The sequence below is a fragment of the Denticeps clupeoides genome, chromosome 16, assembly GCF_900700375.1.
Source record: "Denticeps clupeoides chromosome 16, fDenClu1.1, whole genome shotgun sequence".
In the NCBI taxonomy this organism is placed as follows: domain Eukaryota; kingdom Metazoa; phylum Chordata; class Actinopteri; order Clupeiformes; family Denticipitidae; genus Denticeps; species Denticeps clupeoides.
In genome coordinates this window covers 11,733,965-11,753,389 of record NC_041722.1, presented here as the reverse complement: position 1 = coordinate 11,753,389, position 19,425 = coordinate 11,733,965, and the positions used below count along the sequence as shown (strand labels likewise).

The 19,425-nt window shown below is 47.0% G+C and overlaps 1 protein-coding gene across 6 annotated transcripts in view; it reads right to left on the bottom strand.

Moving 5' to 3' along the window:
- Positions 1-19,425, bottom strand: part of gse1b (Gse1 coiled-coil protein b) — a 116,020-nt gene that overhangs the window by 30,957 nt on the left and 65,638 nt on the right. The window contains exon 1 of one of the 6 annotated variants that reach the window (XM_028956074.1): positions 2,790-3,015. The exons of the other annotated variants lie outside the window; for them this stretch is intronic. The gene's annotated coding sequence lies outside the window, so the exon portion shown is untranslated. Of the gene's footprint in view, positions 1-2,789; positions 3,016-19,425 lie in introns of those variants that run through there. 6 annotated transcript variants of the gene reach the window in all.

Sequence of the window (19,425 nt, the reverse complement as noted above, 5' to 3'; positions counted from 1 at the left end):
CTTATCTGCTGCTTCGGTGTTGTTTGTGTGACGTTTGTTTAGTGACGCTTATCAGCGGCTCAGGGATTAGGCCGGCTACTGTCAAACACTGTCGCCCGGGTTCCTGCCCGCTCTCGTTTTCACGTCTGCACGTGAACCTGCGGCCGCGCTGTCAAACTCGGACAGTCACCCAACGTGGCATCTCGCCACACAACTACTGCTGCAAAAAGGTTCGCAGGCTGAAAATTTGAACCCCAATCATTTCAAACTTTGCACCCTCAGTTGCCAAGAGCAGAGAATTAAACCAGATGACCTCTGACCTCAGCCATTGCAGGGAGATCAGACAAACCCGAAATATTACAAAAGCATTAAAAGAACAATGAGATTCTATTAAAAAGCAAATCACAGCATCTTTGTGGTGCATTAATGAAATCATTAATGAAAACACAAATCACTAATTAGACAAATCTAGAGTTTAATTACGAATCAAACTGGCATCTTTGAAGCAGGCAGGCCTTCAGAGCAGCAGTGAACGTGTGTGGTTGAAAGTGGAGCTCTGAAAGTTAAATGTCCTGATGGCAGCAACCTTCCCTCTGAATGGTGGGGCATGTTCAGGCCGCTCGGGTGTCACTGATAAGATCTGATAGTCGCTGTTGTGGCGCTGCCATTCAGAAAGGCTCCCTTCCCCGAAGGCGCGGTTTACTCCCACCAGGAGGGTTTAAATACGGTGGAGGTGGGTGCAGGCACTTGAGTTAAAGCCTTCGGTCACGGCACCCAGGACACCGTTCATGGCTCCAGGAGAGGGGTGGGGGAGTGGAAGAAAGTGTGATCTTCTGCATTTTTACTGCAGTGTAACGTGTGACATTCCTGTCACCAAGTCGGAGGAGGAACACCTCGCTGAGCCCGTCTTTCCTGTTCCTACCCACGCTGCATGCTGGAAGCCACGAAAAAAGGAAAAAAAAAAAAAACCCAGTCGGTCATGTTACTGACTGTCACACAGCACTTATTCACAGTCACAAGCAAATGATGCCCGGCGATGGAGAGAAAGGCGGTGCTTTTCTACAATTCGAGATATATACTTCTTGTACCGTTCAGGGGCCTCCAAACTACACACTTATGTCACCTTCACCTTTACAAGCCATACATGATCGCCACACTTTCATCTACGGAGGCTGGAGGGTTTGCCTGAGATGAGGTGGACCTAAAAAAGGCATTCGGAGGGATCTGACAAGAGCCAGAAAAAAAAAAAAAAAAAAAAAAAAAAAAGGAGAGAAAGAAAGGTCAGGGGACATCGAGCCCCGCCTGAGGCGTCTCGTCACTCTCGTCTGGGAGAGAGAAAAGGAGAGAGGGGCGTGAAGAGGACAGAGAGAGAGAGAGAGAGAGAGAGAAAAAAACCTCCGGTGCCTAACGGCTCTGCGCGGACAGGTGGTTTACGACGCGTTTACACAGCTGCCGGGCTACTTCCTGTTTATTCTGCTCGCGACAGACGTATCAGTCAGGTGCGCGGAGCGGTGGACCCCACCGCGAGCGTCTCGCTACGGCGGGGCTTCAGAGGGTTTCACTAACTTTTGAGCACTGAAAGGGCGCCAGAATGCAGTTTTTAATTGTAGTCAAATGCATGCTGGACACAGGCAAATGCCCTGCGCCCCCCCCCCCGCCAAGCAGGCCTGTATGTAAACCAATGCAAACCCGCGGGGAGGTCGAATTCAGCGCGGCCGCCTCCCCCCTGAGCATTTGGTTGGGATAAGAACATGCAAAACTGGATCGGCTTTATCTTTAAGCTGCCTATGTAAACATGCCGAGAGACCCGAGAGTGGCAAGTGGGAAACTGTCACTACGACACGACTAAAACAAACAGCCGCCCAGCGATAACACGCACTTCGATTAATCACGCAGGTCAAAAGGTCAGACGTCCGGCTTAATTTAACCTCACAGAGAATACAGCCTACAGGACTCTCGGAGGTTCGGGGGTCACGGTTGTCCAGAACATTAACCCCCTCTGTTGATGAGGGCGACGTTTGTGCAGTTCTACTCACAGACAGTACAGAGAGTCATAAATCCCGGTCTGACCGGCGGGAGGGCACGTGACTGGGGTCAAACGATTATTTTCAGCGGGAATGCCGGGAAAAGCGCTCCTGGCCCCATACCCCGCAGGCCGCAAACGAAATCCGCTCATTATGTCCCAGACAGACGACGCGAACGTGGATGCTCACACTCCACCTGCTGTCTACACACACACACACACACACACACAGCGCGCTCCGCCGTGGCCGTGAAGTAAAACTCCCAACACCGAGTCGAGATCACAGAACCCACAGACTGCGTGTCTATATATACACCGTGACAGGGGCCACGGAAGTCGCACGAAACCCACGCAACGCGGTCGCACTTCCCACAGCGCCTTCGGAGCGCGCACATCCACGCAGGGCTCACGCAGACTTTATCTGAAAAGAAAAAGGCAGAATAAGACCCAAACAAAGTGCTCGCGTCCCCACCTCCTTCTAAGCGACCGAGACAACGTGACGACTGACCGCTGCACGAAACCGTGCGATAAACATCCGATCCGCTCAATGGTAGGATGCGCGTCGCGTCGTCTCTGTTTACACAGCGTGTGACGTTCAAATCGATGGAAGAGTAAAAACACCAACACCAGCACTGACCTACCACCGTCCGAGTCTGAACACGAGGATTTCCCGGAGTGCGATCTGACCGCTTCACTAAATCCTGCTTCGTTCTTTATTTTTTTCTTCCCACTATAAACGGAAACAAGAGTCGCCGCTCTAAACGCATTAAAAGAGTGAAAGACTCACCGCAAACCCGTGCGTGAAACCCGATCCCGCGTTAGTGAAGCCAGTAAACACGGACGCGCAGCTCCATCGCCTCTCGGCGCTCCGTGGGGGCAGCGGTGGGCTACTTTGTTAACGAGGGAAGCTCCTCTGCGACGCCAGGGCCACAGTGGAGACGCCGGCTGGCCGCGAGGGGGCGGGGCATCCCGGGCCCCCACCCCCAGGGGGCGGGGACACACGCACCTGCTCCTGAGCGGCGCCACGCCCCCCGGAGGAACCGACCCCGCACGATCCGTCAATAATAATAATAATAATAAAAAAAAGTGTCCAAAATGTCAAATATTTATATATATTTTAAAGAGTGCAATGGTCGTGTATTATTACTTTTATTAATTGTCATAAATTAGTTATTTATTTTAATTGACAAATAATATATTAAAAACCCAGAAAATTGTTGTTATTTAACAGTGAGGATGAAAACACTTAAAACTGGCAAAGACGGAGGACAAAAAACATCTAGAAAGACTAGCAGCCAATAATTCCAGTGGCCACCAGGGGCCAGCCACCCACCGATGTCAAAGCCAAGCAAGCACTTCAGGCGTCTCCCCCTCTTCAGTGTATCTGCCCAGAAAGCCATTCAATAACCAGTGTCAAATACCCGAGTTACCGGTGTAAACACTGCGTTACTCCTTTTGTTACACCTTCCCCACCAATTTGCCCTGGGTGAAAGTGGGTGAGCAAACACAGAGCAGATCAAACACAGCTGATTTGGACAACAGCCACCAGAAGCCAGCGGGCTCTTTTCCTGCGGTGTACATAACTTGCTTGACCCGAGGGGAAACAGGCGCCGTCTAAACTGAGCTAAGACATTTGCAAACGTAAGTAGGCTTCGGTGCTCAGGGTGTAAGTAAAAGGTGTGTCCCCTGCCACACTTTGGCTCCGGGGAACAGGAGGCCGCAGTCTGCCGTGTCACTCAGACATGTCTTTAAAATGGCACATGTCATTTCTGGGGATAAATGGCTTAGGCTCTGACTAATGCTTCACCTATGCACTGCCAAGTGGTGCTTCAGCTCAGGAGATTACTTTGCCATTTCAGAGCAGCTTCAGCCATTCATCACCACGCACCAATGACATTCAGTGTTACCCGACCCCATAGTGGATGTTTGGCATATTTATTTATTATTATATGTTCTGAAATGACATACAGAGGAGAAAAACTGAAAAATGCCAGACTGGGATATCCAGAACTACATATGCAAATGCGTTCCTTGAGGGCTGTGGGACCGAGGGTTCATATTGTGACGATAAACTGCAGATGACCTCAGTGCAATGCGTTTTTTTATCAGATTTTTTTTTTTACGGCATGATTTTACTCTCCTTACGTTTTAGCCGGAGACGAATCTCAGAGCTTCCCCACCTTTCGCTGGTGTGGGGGATTACAGTGAGGAAATGAAGATCCGGAGGGGCGTGTTTTTCTGCACTGCACGCTCCCTGGGCCAGAGGCACTTCACATGCAGCTTGACCTCCTGTCTTTCAAAGGGGTTCAAGACAAGAAGCGGAATGGTGTATGAAGGGGGTGTGTATGTGTGTGTCAGGAAACCCATCTATCTGAAAAGCCGGGCTTCAACTTTCAGTGACCCGCTGGAGAGCAGGTAGAGCTGCCCGTGTGATCCCGACAAATGAAGTGATATGATGTTATATGACTGTGTATGCGTGTGTGCATGTATGTCCTGCTGCACTTATGCAGTTCATATGTTGTCTAACCTCTTAACCTTCACCTACACTGATGATCTGCACATATAAGTGAACAAAAAGCACAGAATGGGAACTGCACATAATTGCTGTTGCACAATTAAACATTTATGTTTAGGCAGACAGAGCTTTCCAGAAAACACATAATTTACATTTCATATTCCACCATGTCCTGTGTTTAGAGGGTGTAATTATTGGGCTCCTGTTATAGCTTGCAGGTGCATCGCCAGTTTCAGGGCCTGCAGGGCGTTCAGCCGCCCTCTTTTTCCCTAATCATCCACTTTGTCCATTTATCTCTCGCTCCCTCTCGCTCCTTTTCTGTTTCTGTCTCCCTGCGTGGTTGGCCTTGGGCATCATTTTCTTAATTTAATAAAGGGGGCTTAAGCTTACGATGAGCTTTTGAAGGTTCTTACTGCTGTTAAATTCATTACAATATATCACCCACAGGAGACAAGACCTTCTGGGCATGAAGTGGGCTGTGCATAAATGAATGCATTAATGAATAAATCAAAAATAACGAGAGGCCTTGCTCTGGTCCCACCTTTTTTCTTTATATCAAGCCATTTTTCTCACCTCTTAACTCTATTTTCCTCTGTGTAATTAGAACTGTTACTACTATTATTTTAACTATCAGAGACATCATTTTAGTTATTTTATGCTCTAAAATCTAGCACCCTGCAGTATAGTTCTTCCATCACTTTTTTTCTATATTTAGAAAGGCCCACAATTCTCACCCCCCCCCTCCACAATATCGAACCTTTCATGTTCCACAGCAGGCAGAGTCTAAGTAGCTCATAAAAAAGATTCCTCGAGATCCAGGCCAAGCCAAGACCATTGGCTTGAACCTTCAGACCACCCCTCCTTAAGCCCTGCCCAGTGTAGAGACTCACCGGCCTCAGAAGAGAGAAGAGTCTAAACTTTTACAAGTGCTGCCGACGGAACAGCTTTTTGTCCTTCAACTATTGATGAAAGTTCCATGCAAGCCTGTCGCAGAGGAGCTAATCCCCGGTGCGGCGGGTGAGTGTTTGGGTGAGAGAGAAAGATGGAGTGAGGGAGAGGGAAGGAGAGGGCTTGTGTCTTAGGGGCCTCGGGGGCCACGGTTTCCTTGCTCTAAGCACAGTTATTAAATTAGAGCTTGGGTGGGAAACGAGCCCAATTAAAATGCTAAAGAGATGCAAAATTGGAGGGGTGAGTTAACCAGCTGGGGAGGTCTGTGTGCTGCCTGTGTGTGTGTGGCTGTGTGTGCAGTGTGTCAGGAGGTACGTGTCGGGGAATGAGGGGCCTCGCTGTCATTAACCCCTCTCTGTGTGACCTGGTGGCCGTGGCCCACTAATGCACAGCTGCTAACGGGCCGCGCTTCTCTCGCTGCACTCAGCACATCAAAGGCAGGCCCACACTGGTTATCAAGCGACCCCTCCCTCTCTCCCCCCGCTCCGTCTCCCCTTCTCTCCCGTCTGACAAATTTGTCTACACACGGTCCTTTCTTCTCCCCAAGATGGCTGCCGCCTCCAGCTGTGAAACTGATAGGAGTTGTCTCCCAGTATGCGCTCCCCGCCCGCGTGACTCTGACATGTTCCTGACCACAGAGGGGGGGGGGTGTGAGTTCGCAGATGGCACCGGCGGTCCAGGTGCGCCTCCCGTTTCCCTGCGCGCCGCTCCTGTCTATCTGTCTCTGTGTGAGACCCCGGGTCCTCCGCACGTCCCCACCCTCACACAACAGCCTGGTGCAGAAAACACCTCCTGCCTGGCTGAGAGCAGATGGTGGTGGAGAGGCAGCGGAGAGCAGGACGGTGGGAGGGAGAAAGAGGAACCAGGTGAAGTGCACTTGACTCCCCGATATCTTCCGTTTCTGAACGCTGACACCGGCTAATGTACACACGGCACAGCACTGTCAATAAATCAGCTGCACACACCCAAAAATGTACACAAAAATGGCACAGGTCACCTGACGAGGATTTCTTTTTTAATTATAAAAGAAACAGATGTTCTGGATCACTGTGTGACCTCCGGGCCCCTAGGCAAAGCCCAAAAAAGCCCAAAAAAGGAGAAACAGACAGCAACAGATGACTAGTCATGACACAGAGAATCCTGCTGGCGTGGGAGCTGGGCCAATGGGAGGTGCCGGGGGCAGGGTAAAATCGCCTGGTGAGAAGGGCAGAATTTGAAGGGATTAAGAGCGGGGGCTGTGCTGTAATCCCTGCCGTATTTACTGTACGCGTCTCTAAATATCTCATCACTCCAGTCACCATATGCTGCCTCTCGGAGCCCCGGTGGGCTGGGCAGGACTCTCTGCTAAAGGCCACTTCACTAGCGGGCGCGCCTGGACAGCGGGCATCCTTAAAGTAAACAGCAACACAGCAGGATGGATTTATCGTACATGATGAGGGTGAACTACAGAGAGCAAACTCTGTGTCTACATTGGTATAAAGTAGACCATTTTAGTGCAAATTGTGAGCTATATCTGGATACGTTTGCACATGACGATGATCCTCTGATGAAAGGGTTCACTGCATAGTAATACAGGGTGAGCGCCTTTATTATGTGATAAAGCATTTCCATCTTCACGATGGCATGGGGATGTGCATGGATGTGAGCATAAGGGAGATGCTGAAGGTTCAATTGCATGATAGTTGTGTTAACATTCATTGTCTTTAGAAAGACAATAAATGATTGTCATGAGTTATCCAGAATGACTAATAAACAATAGTTACAGAGACTGTCCCCTTGCTCTGGGACACATTGTGACTTTGTGGTTGCCTGGTTCATAGACGAATGTGTTACTCATCCTATGTATACTTACTTATGGGGCATTGGTGGCCTAGCAGAATCCAACCCATAATCAGAAGGTTGCTGGTTCGAATCCCTGAGGTGCCACTGAGCAACATACCGTCCCCACACACTGCTCCCCGGGCACCTTTCCTGGCTGCCCACTGCTCACCAAAGGTGATGGGTTAAAAGCAGAGGACACTGTTGTGGCACTGTGTGCTGTGCTGTGTTTCACAATGACAATCACTTCACTTCACTTACATATTTGATAAACAAACCTGCACAAGGCCCAGAACAAAAAATGTAGAAATGTAACAATGTGATTTGCACAGACGACAATTGAACAAAAGGGACACTTGAGACAAAGTCAGGCGAACACAATCAGGGTCAAAATCACTGAATGGAGGAAAGGTATGAATATTATATTAATTATATGGTGCCTTCAGTCACCAGATCTCATTCAGTGTGACTACAAGAGGATTTTACTGCATGTCTGTGGTCAGGAAGCTTGTGGTATTCACAGACATGTATTTATTGGGTTTTTCTTCCACTTTTCAGCCATCTGTATGCATATGCTCTCTGTGTTTCTGTCTCACACACTCATGCTCTCCTCTGCCCTCATGTCTGACTGGTTTTTAAGGTGCTGAGTGTGTGTGAAGTGGCAGGGAGGCGAGTTTGTGCGCGGCTATTAACAGATGTAGCAGTAATAGCTGCAGGAGACGCAGCGCTGCTCAAGCTGCTGACCCGCCCGTTAGCCGCTCCGCTCTCGTAAGCCCTTTCATCGATCACACAGCTACAGATCATTGATTTGGCAAACCAACCAAAAGCAAAGTACTTATAGCCCACCTCCCTCGCTCTCTCTGTCTGTCTGTCTCCCTCCCTCCCCTGCTCCTATCTTCTGACTCACTCCAGCTAAGCCTTACTAACTGTCTGAAAAATCTATTACCTTGCACATACATCATAAAGACGCACCCGGGATTATCTGCGCAGGATGCGCAGATCCGCAAATAGTCCTATATTATAAAAATAAAGCTCACCACAGATCCACGCCAGCACTCGTTAAAATGGGGTCTGCCAGTTTACATTTTTAAATGTTCCAAGGCATTCCTAAAACACCATGAAGACGAAAAGGATAATAGTCAGTAATGGCAGTGACAGAGCATCTCCCATTCGTGAACCCAGTGCCATCTACTGTAACCTACACATTGTAACATGTGTAACCTTTGAACCCATTAGACAGTTACTATCTATTATTCAGTAGCTACATTTTATTTATGTGGTAAATACATTGGACAAATACACAGAATGGGTGTCTGGTGTCCTAAAGATGTTAAGGGGTTAAAATAATTAGGAAACAGCATGCATTGTATTTAATAGAACTACTCTGGAGCACTTTAAAATGTAAAAAAAAAAAAATATATATGACGTTTCCCCTGTAACATTGCTGTAACATAGTTCAAACGCATTCTGTTCTAATTAGAAAGCCATTCGTTTTTTAGGGAGGGGTAAAAGTGAATTCTATTACATTCACAGTGGCTAATTACTACCTGTCAGCCAGAACGCCCATGGAGCACGACCGGCTTCCCGGAGACAAAGAGCGCGGACGTTTCGGTGGGACGCTTCGCTTGTTTTGATGGAGCCAGTTAGCAGAGTGCCAGAGTGTCACTGACAATATTTCAAAGGGTAATTAGCCCCAAATATGCTCACCTCACTCTATAATCAGAGAGATGGAGTGTTTCGCTGCAAAACAGTCTGTTCTGATCATTAGCGGCCCTGGGCTGATTATCATAATGGATATTTTACGCCGTGAATGATGGAGAGGGGACAGGGAAGATGACTGAGCTGTCGCCTCAGTGCTTGGCACTCAGTGCCATGTAAGCTGGGTCCTTTTGACCTGGTGGTGCAGGAGCACGCAGTTAGAAAAAATTAATTTATATACCAATACATTTGGTATATAAATTCAAGACTGGCCTGTATTGACAATGGAATGGTAACCCTAGAGGCCTCACAAATGGGGACGATGATGGCCACTTTTGCAGAAAAATGGCCCCACAACATTTTATCCACAGGGCGCATTCATTTTGGTTTAAGGCCTTGGTCTGGTCCTTTTGCTCAGGAACAAAAGCCTCGGCTTCAAAATGCTTTCAGACACAAGTACAAGAACACACTTTAGAGGGACTCCAGCGCCATTGTATAATTGATGTAAGAAGTAGCAGGCGCACTCAAAAAAAAAAAAAAAACGAGAAGAGTTTTTCGTCTAAGTATGAAATCAAAGCACTTGTAATCAAGCCTCATCTGCAGCGGGAACCGAGTCCATCCTCCAACCTAATCAAGGCTCCTCAGGCCTGACAAAAGAGAGACAGACACCTTTAAATTATTACTATAACCACACTTCTTCTGTTGGGTATCCATATTATTTATAAAAAAAATAAAAAATGATCTAGTTAACCACAAGGCTGCTTTGAAAATCCATCACTGTGAAAGTGTGATAGCGGTTTGATTAATATGTGGAGCTTATTCACTGACGCTGCACTGGCTCTGTGTGGTCCGGCAGAACAGTCAAGGTCTCTGATTTATGAGGCTCTGTTGTCCTAGAAAGATCTTTGCTTTGCTTTTGCATCTGGTAGCACGAGGTGTAGGATGAAGCTGGGCCAGCTCAAACGCTGCGAGCAAACACACACAAAAAATCTAATAAAAAAAAAAAACGTTGACAACGGCAGCAGCGAGTGGCGGGCAATGCACACAGCAATTTCACACAAATGCGCAGGGTGCAACATATGCTACAATGCATTACTGTACAGACTAATAAGCCCTAGTTAAGCTCTGTTTATGCAACAACAAAACACAGCAGGCTAATAACCTCAGATTTCTTTTTTATATTCAGCATAATTTATAATGCACAGAATGCTTTCCTTGTGCTCACTAAGTGCAATGTGTGCAAGCTTTTATTAAAGGTATCATAAAGTCTCAGAATAGGTATATGTGCAATAAAAACAAGAGATGCATCATATTTCAGGGACCATGTGTGCATTATCCATTTGTTTTGTTAATAATGAATACATCAGCACTGGCTGATGCAAGCTTATACTTAACAATAAGCCAACTGATAATTTAGACTTGTCAACAAGTCCCCATCTGCTCCATTACTCAACCCTTACGGCCAGAAAAAATGGGATTGGTACTGGTGATATGAAACTGCATATGGGCTGTTGCTAATAAAAAAAGTCTCAAAAATAAATCTCAAAAGCACCTTAACGGCAACCTGTTGATTACATGAGCTGCAATACACATCCCTGGAATTGTGTAGAGGCTAAAAAAATGATTTCCTTTCATAAAGGAAATTGTGGAAAAGTGTTGAAGAAAGCAGGTGGGCTGCAGATGCCTATGGTAATCACATGAAGTATTAAAAAAAAAAAAAACTTCTACCCCCACACTCTCTCATCTCATTCCTCTTCCCAGACACTCCCCTCACTCTCCACCCCGCTAACAGATGGCAGGCAGGAGAGGAGTTTGAGGCGCACCATGGCCAAACCAATTATTTGCTTAATTATGAGATACCACTTAACTGCATAATCTTTCTCTGAATTGTTAATCGTTCAAATAAGGGCGATTATGGGGGGTTATGCAAATCAGAACAGAACAATTAAGTAAGAGATAACACACTCATGCTAGTGAGTAGATCCGTGTCATATCAGCAGAGAGGGAAGGTGAGGGTTTGGGTCAGCTTGTAGATATGAGGAGAGATTTGGACGAAAGAAACCCGGCTGTGTGTGTGTGTGTGTGTACGTGAGAGAGGGAGAGAGAGGCCAGAGCAGTTTTTTGTTAATGCGATAAATAACATCAGAGACCACGGTTAAATGAAAATCAATGCGATTAGTCCATTAGCGTGGGCTTGAACTCTCTGGGCCTTTTTAAACATCTCCCTCGGTCTGTCTCACTATCTGCCTTTGGCCCAGTGTTTAACAGCTGACATGTACTTCACCCACTTCTCCGTCTTTCGCCTGGGCTTTTTAAACGCACCCCACTGCATTATATTACACAATGGATGGGGAGGGTATGAGGAAGGAGCGCAGATTCAGACTCCCCCACATGGCTCTGCACTGATTTACTGCCACTGAGCTTAAGTGAATGTTACAGGATCATGTGCTCAGACACGCACACCTTCTGACCCACCAATGGAAGGATGACAGGGATGGTGTGTGTGTGTGTGTGTGTGTGTGTGTGAGACAACACATGTTCATGCGCTGTATGCGACCTTGCATTTGTGTCTGTATACGTGTGTTCTTCTGTGAGCAAGAGCAATAAAGAGAGATGTGGGCTCCAGAGGGTACTATTTCTAAGAAACATCAGTGTTCAGGTGCAGGAGAAATAGGCCAAGAAGCTTCATTACGGTTTGAACGGGAACATGTAGACCCTCGTCCTTAAGGAACCACACGAAATCCAAGCGCTTCTATAAATTTAGCCTTGAAACGGTTCATCCTGTGACACACAGTGAGGACTAAATTGAAAAGGAAAAAAAAAAATAAAACCAAGAGAATCAGTGGTAATGAGAGCAGCTGTACTAGAAGACCAAAAAAAAAAAAGAGCATTGCAAATACTTCCAGCTGGAACCGGTTTGCCCTGGAGAGCGCCTGGAGACCACTCTTACTGCCGGAACACACCTCGGACCAGCCAGACCCTTCCCTCATAAAATGTACGCCACCAGTAGACACAACAAAATTACTCAGGGCAGATGGCTCCGGCATTGGCCAAAAATAAATGATGGATCTGATTCACTGCACGCTCATTTGTGCCAGCAAGAGGGGGCTGATGGGATTTGTAGTTCAAGCTTATCTGGAAAGCACCAGTATCTCCAGTATCTTTGTTCAAAGGCAACCTCAATTCTGGACTTTACGTTGGTGGTTACCTGGGAGTAATATATTGCCCCCCCCTCCATTCTGGCAAGATCCAACCTCCACCTCGGCACACCGTCCCCTTTCCACCACTAACAGCCGCTCCACCAGCGTGCAGTAAAGCGATAAGGTGGAACTAAACCGGTTCATTCTAGGGAGAATACACAGGAATTAGACGGATAAGTGGACTGAGCGGGAGCCAAAAACATGGCAGGGAGAGTCGAGAGAGAAAAATGGCTGAAAAAAAGGGCTGCGACGCTAAGACGGGATGGAGGATGAGAGGATTTTAGAGCGGACGTGTTATCTCCTCCTCCTACCCAACAACAAACTCGCACGCGCCAGCCTCCCGTCCACACTCACCCATAATTTGTCCTTCAGAATGGGAGGGATAAAAAAACCCAGACTTTTCCTAGAAGTCTTGGGCCTGGTGATGCACTGACAGGCACAAGAAATGGAAAGACAGTCAACCTGGGAGGGAATAAAGGGAAGGGAATGAGAGAGAATTCCAAGTTAGAATGGAGCGAAGAGAGCGCGAGTGCTGTGCATTAACTGTCACACCAGGACCGGTGGTGGCTGGGGGAAGAGGGAATGACAAATGGCTCCGGCACAAAATGTCCACTCATTATCCCCGGCTCTCTGTCTGCCTTTTTCGTGCTCGCGCTCTCATCTCTTTCTCTGCAGGGGCCTGCGCCTGCATTAGGGTGGGCCACGGCTCAGCGCTAGCAGCAGAATGAGGCTAATGATAGGTGGCGAAGGCCGGCCGGCGGTCTGCAGACGGACGGCTCGGCGTAGCGTCTCCCCCTCCCTGTGGCGCAGGGGGTTAATGAACAACGGTCGTCAAGCGGGCCTATCAAACCAAAGCCTCTGCTGCCCGTGGCTAATGCTAATGCTGATCCAGAAAGCGCCGGGACTGGGAGAGGTTAAGGGTGCCCTGACAGCCGTGAGCGCAGAGCTGTCAACAGCAGGCCTTCCATCTTAAAATGTTATTTCCTGGGCTGCAATACTACGCTTTCTGGACAAAAAGCTCTAGAGCTCATCTACCAGACAAAGATTATATACTCAACTCAGCCAGATCAGATTTTTTCAAAATAAAATTCAAGATCATAAAAATTTGGTTGAACCTGATACAACAAATTAAGATTAAAAAAAGGTCACCTGCAGTGATAAACTGAAAAAAATGAATCTTGAATAAATCTCCCCATGTTAGCACATCTAGTGTCATTGTTAAAGCTTTGTCCTGTCCTTTGCTCTGTAAAATTCCACAGAAACCAAGAGGAGAAACCACACACACACACACACACACACACATATATATATTTATACACACAGACTCATTTCGTGTGTGGAAGGTGGAGGTCTTTAATATGGTGCCTCAAATCCTCCAGGAGGGGCGCAGCTCAGTTGGAACTAACCCGGACTGACAGGGGCTTAACGAGGCGACTGCCCTTCGGCTCCCACGCATCTGTGTGGGACAACAGAGCCAGCACCGTGCAGCCACCCGCAACATCTGCTCATTTGTGCGGCATTAGCAGGGTGGCGCAAGGCCTGGCACGGACATACAGGCACGCACACACACACACACACACATGCACACACTCAACACACACGGAGCTCGGATGGACAGCTGGCCATCCAGTAAAAGGTCTGCGTCCACAGCGGTGGCTGCAACCTCCAGTCACCTGCTCCCACACCTACTGCACCAGCCCCTCCTGGGACTTGGAGGGCTGAATTGGGCAGCCTCTCTACATAATTGCTATCTTGTTTCAACATCTGCCCTCCAGTGCAGAGTGTAGCATTTTATAGAGGCACAAAGAGCGAACTGTGATGTGAGGAAATTACTGAATGAAAAAATTATATCATTATTAATGTGATGATTAAATATGCTAAATCAATATATTTTTTTATCGTACATACATATTTATGCTCTTTTTGTTATAATTACTATTATATAATAAATCCATAATGACAACAAAACATTTTTTGGTGAGAAGCAAAAATAATTGTGCATAATTAAGCATCGCAATAATAGTAATTATAATGGTATTGTTTGTTAATTGATGTAGTTGAAGTACACTCCACGTGTTGTAATCAGTGCAGTTTATTAGCAACGTGGCAGCTCTGTCACATTAAACGTCATTTCTTTTTTCTTTCGTTCACCTTCATCTTCCCTCTCTCTTCCTCATCCCTCTTATTTGCCCTGTGAAACAGTTTCAGGGTGGTTTCATTATTTATTTCAGTGTTTTCCCCACAAAGGCTCTTGTCTCAAAAGAAGACAAATTGTGTGAGTCTTCGGCGGCTGTTTATTTTCGTCTGTGACGGAGTCAGAGTTCAATACCAGTCACCTTTAGTTTTTTTCTGGGTTCTGGGAGCCGTCCCACAGTTGTCTGCGGCACTTAGCTTCCTCGTTAATAATACTGCCCTTCAGAGGACTGATTTAGAGCCTGAGCCAGAACCCCTGTCCTGTGATGAGCTCTTTGAACACACACAAACATGCACACACACAGATACACAGGAGTCCACACACATGCACCGATACACATACGCAAAGACTAACATGGATGGTTTTATATGCGCACAAGATCTGTTTCGCTCTCTCTCTCTCTCTCTCACACACACACTCACACACACACAGTCGCTCATTAACTCAGCCCACACACCTCCTCATTAAGCTCTGACACAGGCAACACCAATAACAGGTGCGACATGACACACACACAGACGTGATGGATGTAAACTAGCTGACACTGCGCTCCGGTAACAAGGAGGCTCAACTCGACTATTGCATGGACAGAGAAAAAGAAACCACCGTGTCACACGCTGCAGCGTGAATAATCCCCTTTACAGGAGAGGCCAGCCTCCACCGAAGGTGAGAAAAGAGAGAGGGTGAGGATGAAGTGAACGGGGAATAAGAAGTGTAAGGAGGAGGCTGATTTTACCCCATGCTGGATGAGCGTGCCTCCTCTCTTGCTACGGCCAATGCTGGTAGGCCAGTAAGCGCGGCGGCGGGGGGTGATGGGAAAACGCGGGCCGCGGGCAGAGCGGAGTGGGCCACTGCAGGTGTGCAGCACAGCGGCCATCCAAAGCACCAAGCTGCCCTCCATATGCCCGACTGCTGCCTGCCAGCCTTCTCCCGCCACCCCCAACCGAGGGCAGAGCCGCCTCTGCTGGCACACGGCACCCAAATCTGTCCCTCTCACCCCCACCCACCTCCAAACTCTCTCTGTTCCCCCCCCTCTCTCTCTGACAGGGCCCATGCCAGGACAGCAGGGCAGCCCTGGGCCACTGTGACACCCTGACGGACCAACAGACCAGCTCCTCCATATGGGCACCCCAACACCCTCTCGCCCCCCCCTCAGAGCGACCTGGCCCACTCTAGCCCACTAGCAGACGGCTCCCAGCCACATAACCCTCCTTGCTTTACCTCACTCTCTCAACCTACCCTCATCCCTCTCTTCCTCCTGCTTCCTCATCCACTGCTTTCAAAGTCAACGAGTACTGAGAAATGGATGAACTAGAGCATATATGTGGGTGTGTGCATAGTGTGATGCTGAGAGCTGCATTTCCAGATTACCCATAAATCCATACAAACAGACTCTTATCCAAGACAAACTGCAGCGTCATTCCAGCCAGTTAATCAAATACACAGACACACACACACACACACACACTATGACCACACAGCAGACAGTTCAGTACATCCGTTCCACTATGAAATTTGTTCTGTCTCCTCCGCTGAGCCCTTAATAAATCGACTGATGTTGATGGAAACATAATCCTATGAGTTCCTATCATTATTGAGGTAGATGGTCCATTGAACAATTATAGGCAGTGGCTTTGATCCAATATCAACCTGCTGCTCAAATACACACACACATTCATATTCATGGTTTATTGGAGATGATTAAGATGTACTAGTCAAAAGACGGACAACTGACAAGGAAACAGGACAGTGCTTGGTACCTGTCATTTGGCAATGAAACACAACCATGTGATCTTCAAAAAATGTTAGTATGCTCACATGATCAAGTTATGGGGTTTCACCATAATTCATTCAAATGACTGAGCAAATGGCATCTAGACAATTACTCACACAGTGTGAGTAATTCTCTACAATATCAGACAATATTCTCTACAATATCAGACGAATCCGCCCTTATTTGTCAACCCAGGCCACCCAACTACTGGTTCAGTCCTTAGTAATCTCACGATTGGACTACTGTAACTCCCTTCTAGCTGGTCTACCTCTATATACCATCCGACCTCTACAACTAATACAAAATGCAGCAGCACGACTAATCTTCAACCTTACCAAATTCTCCCACACCGCCCCTCTGCTACGTTCCCTCCACTGGCTCCCAGTAGCTGCACGCATCAGGTTCAAAATACTGATGCTGGCCTACAAAGCCAAACATGGAGTAGCACCATCCTACCTCACAGCCCTTATTACACCTCGCACTGCACCTCGTATACTCCGAGCCTCCAGTACTGCTCGCCTGGTCCCTCCATCTCTGAAGGTAAAAGGAAGACATTCATCTAGACTCTTCTCCGTCTTGGCCGATCGGTGGTGGAATGAACTTCCCATCGAGGTCAGAACAGCTCAGTCACTGAGCACCTTCAAACGACAGCTCAAGACCTTCCTCTTTAAAGAATATTTAGATTAAATTGTAATTTTCTTGTTGTCGAACTTTGTGTACAGAATCTACAACAGAGTGAATAAAATAGATGTATTCATAGTTGGGGTCCTAGTAAACCGGAATTGATCTCTTCATCGATGGTAACTTGAAAGCACGTTGTAAGTCGCTCTGGATAAGGGCGTCTGCCAAATGCCGTAAATGTAAATGTTACCTCATTCTGCTCATTCTGTGGGTCCCCAATTTGTATTAGTGACCTTTGACCTTCCCTCAAGGGTAAAATACCCAAATGGCTGCATGCAGAAGATACATTACGCCACACACAGAAGCTCAGACAGCATACATCTGGCAGCTAAATATAGAAAATGCGTTGACACAGCAGCTTTACCCACCGCACTGTCCCCAGGAAAGCCACTGGTTGCACACACAAACACACACACACCTATTTAACACTGTGTCTCTGGAGCTTTTTCAGAGAGAAATGGCATTTGGCTAGGAGCAATACACACAGGGGTCTGTAATGGTGGGAAATAGGGCCACTTTGCATAGGTCGAGATTGTTCAAAAGTTTAATAACACAGGTCACCAAGGTTTAATAACCTCCTACTGCTGCACTGGTTGGAATGACAGGAGAAGAGACCAGAATGAAGAGGACATCGGTTTATGGGCTTCTTTGTATGCCATAGGAAGACTGAGTGAGTGAGAGACAGAAACAAGACAGAGAGAGGAGCTCTATCTACTCCAGGGATGGTGCTTTGAATGCCAGGCACTCAAGCCAATCTCCCTTTAAATAATTCTTGACAGTCTTGTGAGACAGAGGAGAAAGTCTTGAAATCTCAATTTCCCTGCTCTGTGGGTGGTAGAGCGCTCGTCTCCTGGCATTTGCTCCAAATTACAGCAGCAAGAAGGGAGGATTAGCCTCTCAACATATTTTTGGGGCTTTTTTTTTTCCTTCACCACTCCCCTTTCAGCTAAGAGAGAGATCGGGTCGCACCCTCTTCATCTGGTGACAGTCGGCCTGGAGCGTTTACATATGCTACAACCGTTCAGGCAGATTTTCAGTATTTAAAAAAAATGTTAGTTCAGTATAGCTGCAGTGCAGACATCTTGCCACATAAAAGATTCATTTTACACTTGCTGGTGAACTAGCATGCAAAGCAACCTCGACACTTGAAGAATAAAACATAGGTGAATGATGATAACGTTTTTTAATAAAGTTTAGCAAGCATGAATTTTCAGTGCTATGCTATGAAAAGTCTTAGCATAAGGGACACAACTCTTGACAAACGTCATGTTTAATTTATATGTTATGCAGTGACTTCTCTCATATCAATACCAATAAATCTAACATTGCCAAAGACTTTAGTGTCACCAACCTGCATGCTTTGTAACTGGAACACATAGGTGTATAAAAAGGGAGTGCAAACCACATTTGAGTATTTACTCTTTGCAGTTTTGTGGACATGGGCCTAAGTTCCATGTGTCTATATAAGATGTAGAGCATGGTACATGTTCACTAATGTCACATCAAGTATGTCTTCAGGATTTACAAAAAAAACAACAGATACAGACTGTTTGCTAGTTTTCCGTATATTGCAGAAGGTAAACCCACATGCCCTTGTATGTGGGTAACTATTTCTGACACCCAGAAGACAAACATTAACGATGCTGTCACTAACAAAGTTTAAAGTGAGTGATGATTGACAGCTCTCATGCACCGTACATCCTTATTCAGAATGATTTAAACCCACTGCTGACAAATAAGTCATATTTGTTTTTGCAGCGTAACATCCCGTCGCCTCCTGTCTTCCTACCGGCTGTGTGACAGATAAGATGACCCTTTATGTCCACAAACCAAGCATAATTTCTCCTGAAATTTTAGAGATCTGACGTGGTGCTAAGCACAGGCAGAAGGTGACACCCGGTCAGTTTGTGAAGGACATGTTAGTCGGCAGAGTCAACGCTTCCGTCTAATCTTGCAGCCAAGGTGTCCTTTTTACTCCAGTTGAAAATCGATGCTGAGGTTAACGACTAGCACTCAACGTGGTACGGGGTCAGCCACAAACAGAGCCAACTGCTTTTCCCCGAACACATCGCCACAGACCCAGAAAACAAACCCGCCAACCAGTTTCTCTCCAGTGTCACCTTCAATGAGCGTGTCAGATTTCGGCTATAACACAAACCTACGCCTTCCAGCCAGCCCAGCTATTACTGGGGCTTCCAGCACACATGCTTTATAGCTGTGATGTGGGATCATGGTAAACAGTCTAATCACCTCACTTTGCTTTTCCTTCTAACCAAAAGGGACACTGGGGTCACAACATTTTAACCAGGCAGCCTCTGTGGGCCTCTATTCTTTCCCAAACAAGTTTAATTTTAGGCCCTCCAACCCAGTTGAACCCTGGGTAATCATTCTCCTTTGCCACCTACTACTTGCTTTTCAAAATGTCCTGTGAATAGTATGCGTAAACTAAATTGAAAAAAGTGAAGTGACAGCAGCACAGCACATGGTGCACACAGTGAAATTTGTCCTCTGCATTTAACTCATCACCCTGAGTGAGCAGTGGGCAGCCATGACAGGCGCCCGGGGAGCAGTGTGTGGGGACGGTGATTTGCTCAG